This window comes from Schistocerca nitens, chromosome 4 (assembly GCF_023898315.1).
Source record: "Schistocerca nitens isolate TAMUIC-IGC-003100 chromosome 4, iqSchNite1.1, whole genome shotgun sequence".
Lineage (NCBI taxonomy): Eukaryota > Metazoa > Arthropoda > Insecta > Orthoptera > Acrididae > Schistocerca > Schistocerca nitens.
Window position 1 is genome coordinate 446,357,813 of NC_064617.1, and position 4,184 is coordinate 446,361,996.

The window sequence follows — 4,184 nt, forward strand, 5'->3', positions numbered from 1 at the left end:
GGGAAACAATTTTTCAAATAGTGAAATTGAAGGGCATGACAGCAAAAATTCCTTTGATTATTTGCTCATGACACTGTGAATGCAAAAACAGGAAACAGTTCATAAAAACAATGTAAATACTAGTGATACACACAATTCAACACAACTTATGCAACTAATAACATAACAATTTATCTATTAAGGTTTAGTTTTAAACTAGTATTAAAATTTCTTCCTTCCAGGGAACAATGCATTGACACATCCTAAAGTGAAGAAAGATAAATGCTTGTAGAGTGTTAGTTACCATATAAACATAAGAAAGGACTGCACCACAAGTAAATATATTTATAAGTTTATGATACATATGAATGTGACAGTGTGAAAGTATGTGAAGAAGAAAACAGTTGCAGTAGGTCACATATCATGATGCTGAACTAAGGTTGTGCACTACCAAATAATCAAGGGGTTAAAACCTAACTACTGTGAGCATCGACTACCAATCGAAGTATCAAACACCTGATTTACACTGCAATTTTTATGCATGTTTGTTACTTATATAAACACTGTTTTATGCTCATTGTATGTAGCATATCGTATTGACGAGACAACTCTGTATACCTCAGCACATGAAATGGTTATCCTTTATACAATGAACATAACAAGTAAATATTGAGCTGCACTTTTAAACACTGAATAAGTATCTGATACAATTGATGTCATGTTTAAAAACAACAAACTATTATTTTCTTGGGATCACAGTCAAGTCTATTAACGAGATGTAACTGAGCGCATAAATGCCTTTCTATACAATTTCCTCAACCCTGTAGTGTGTAGATCCTTCCTGGAGAATGCTAGAGACGTGAGGCCGTGCATAGTTATCTGAATAGTGGTGAATCCTAAATCTCCCTTTGAATGTGCACGAATTCAAGTTAATGGAGCATTAAATAATGCATTAGATATTTTTGTGTTGGGATTACCATACAGAAATGAATCAGACTGTTTAGTTATTATGTTTGATGCACTTACTGCTGTAGCGACTATTGTTTACATCTTTAATTCTTTGGAATTGATAAATATGCTCAGACAAGCAGTCACTGTAAATTTCCTCTGACAGGAAGTCACTGTAAATTGAAATGAAATGTATATCAATTTATGCCATAAATGAAAACAGACTCTATTATTGTATGAATGTTATATGAAGAATGTACAACTAAATGAGAGGAAAATGTGTACTCATAAAACTAGAATTTAATAATGTAACAAAATTGTAATTTAACAATATGTATTAAAACAAAACGATGAACAATGAAAATGTATATAAAAAGGGGAGAGAATATGTTACAGACTATAATGTATATAAGTGACAATAATGGCATGTCAGCAAATGAACAGGATAAGTGTATTTTATAACTGTATTTGTATTTTTTTTATGTACTGTGTATAGTATGTGGAAAGGACACTACGGAAACTTTATGTAATGTAAGTGTATGAAAGATGCTCAAAAACAAAGTGCAAAACCATACTAAACCTGGCTGCAAAATGTTAAGTGTGTGTGTGTGTGTGTGTGTGTGTGTGTGTGTGTGTGTGTGTGTGTGTGTGTGTACAAGCGCGCGTGATAAACTAAAGATGGCAATACATCGTTTAACATGAATTTTCTGTGCTCAACAACATTGTAAAAGTGACAAGGAACTTACCTCGTTGACTAATGTCAGATGTATGGCTGGTGTCCCCACTGAATTAGTGAGAGCAACGAGGTGACATAAATTCCTCGGGCTGATGATATGGAACCAGTTGTCACCACATCGAAGATTTTACAAAGGGTCACACTGCTGAACACGAGCTTCACGAGTTCGTGCAGGACACTCTGGCCTTGTACTAAACATGTGAGTGCAAAGTGGGATGATAGCGGACTTTGAGCTGGGTACAGATGCTTCACAACCTGAACACTGTGCACATGCTGACTGACAACAATGGGACTATGTGGTTACAGCGAGCACTTTGTTAGGAGAGTGTATGTATGTGTTAAAAGAAGCTGACATGCTCATATAAAGTGATAACCATTCAGGATAACTCCAACAGTCGAAAATAATGGCTATACCCCTACCAGCCAGGATTATCAACCCTCAAAAAGGGAAATAAGCTCAGACATAGGGGGGCAATTATGTTGAATCACATTTTTTTTCCTTTTTATACATGTAAGCTATATGTAAAAAGAATGACTTATAGAACATGTCAAAGATAAATTAACGAGTTGTTTTGTAGCAAGGATAATGTTTTGATACATCGACATGAAAAAGAAGGAAGAAGAAATACACTCTTCAGTTTATTAATTCTTGTATCTTCACCTGTTTGTTTCTATAAGTGATGGAAGGTGGACGTATGACTAGATCCATTGTACCAGTATCATTTAAAAATGTGTATTTCAACCATACATTAAAAAGTGTTATAACAGGTTATTAGGAAAGCAAAATTTATTCATACATTCATATCAACCACACCTGTCTGTTCATTATTTCACCTGTGCCGAGATCCTGCATCAGGAGGTTCAGAGCAGACAAGAGGAGTTTGTGCAAGCAGCAGAGGAGCAATCCTGCATCGGCATTGTTATAATCAGGACTGTGCACAATGGAATTAATGTGAAGCAGTACATAAGGGAAATTACAAATATTGACCTTGAATATATTGATATTGAAGGTATTTTGGTATTCGTACCAGTTAGTCACCCACGATTGTGTAAAGATTCATAAATTACCTTCCAATTTCTTTCAACTATTCTTTCCAATCAATTTTTTTCAGTTACTCAAGCAGAAATTATTAATCAGTTTCCATTATTTGCCTGTCCACATATGCCACTATTCAATTTGCTGCATCCCCCAATGGAATGTTTCCAGGATGAAAAGGCAAAATAGGTTATTTATTTGTTAGTCAATTTCATGAACGGATCAAGGTAAAATAGGTTATTTATTTGTTAGATCCTTACTATATCTCTGAACTTCCAAAGCTGACTTTGTGTATTTGGCCTACAAAGCCAATGAGGTTATCAATGTTCAACTTCTAAATTACTAAATATTGATTACATATCTTTCTACATTAACTTAAAAAGGGGATTTCTTGTACAACTCCTCTACATATCTCAAATCAATATATGTATAGATGCCACCTAATAAAACTGAATATTACCCCACCGCCTTCATAGCCATGAATATTCTTTGTAGCTGCTGCATGTGAAGCCACAGTGATGCACTCAGCCACAGATTGCCTGTGCAGATGTGTAAGTTGACGTCACTGAGATGGCACACACCAAGCATCAATAAACAGCAAACCACATCGCAAGCCAGGTGCTGTAAGTTGCACTAGTGATCCAGTACAATCAAGCTTAAAAACTTCGCTAATATAAGTCATTGTATACTATTTAGCATGCAAGTGATGCAACATTCCTTTTTAATATGCTTACTGCTATGCACCGTGGAGTACCTACACTGGTACACAAATCACTTGGTATGGGCAAGTCTTCAGGTCCAGATTGTGTACCGATTAGGTTCCTTTCAGATTACGCTGATACAATAGCTCCCTACTTAGCAATCATATACAACCGCTCGCTCACTGATAGATCAGTACCAACAGATTGGAAAATTGCGCAGGTCGCACCAGTGTTTAAGAAGGGTAGTAGGAGTAATCCATCGAACTACAGACCTATATCATTGACATCGGTTTGCAATAGGGTTTTGGAGCATATATTTCATTCAAACATTATGAATCACCTCGAAGGGAACGATCTATTGATACGTAATCAGCATGGTTTCAGAAAACATCGTTCTTGTGCAACGCAGCTAGCTCTTTATTCGCACGAAGTAATGGCCACTATCGACAGGGAATCTCAAGTTGATTCCGTATTTCTAGATTTCTGGAAAGCTTTTGACACCATTACTCACAAGCGACTTCTAATCAAGCTGCGGGCCTATGGGGTATCGTCTCAGTTGGATTCGTGATTTCCTGTCAGGAAGGTCACAGTTCGTAGTAATAGACGGCAAATCATCGAGTAAAATTGAAGTGATATCAGGTGTTCCCCAGGGAAGCGTCCTGGGACCTCTGCTGTTCCTGATGTATATAAATGACCTGGGTGACAATCTGAGCAGTTCTCTTAGGTTGTTCGCAGATGATGCTGTAATTTACCGTCTAGTAAGGTCATCCGAAGACCAGTATCA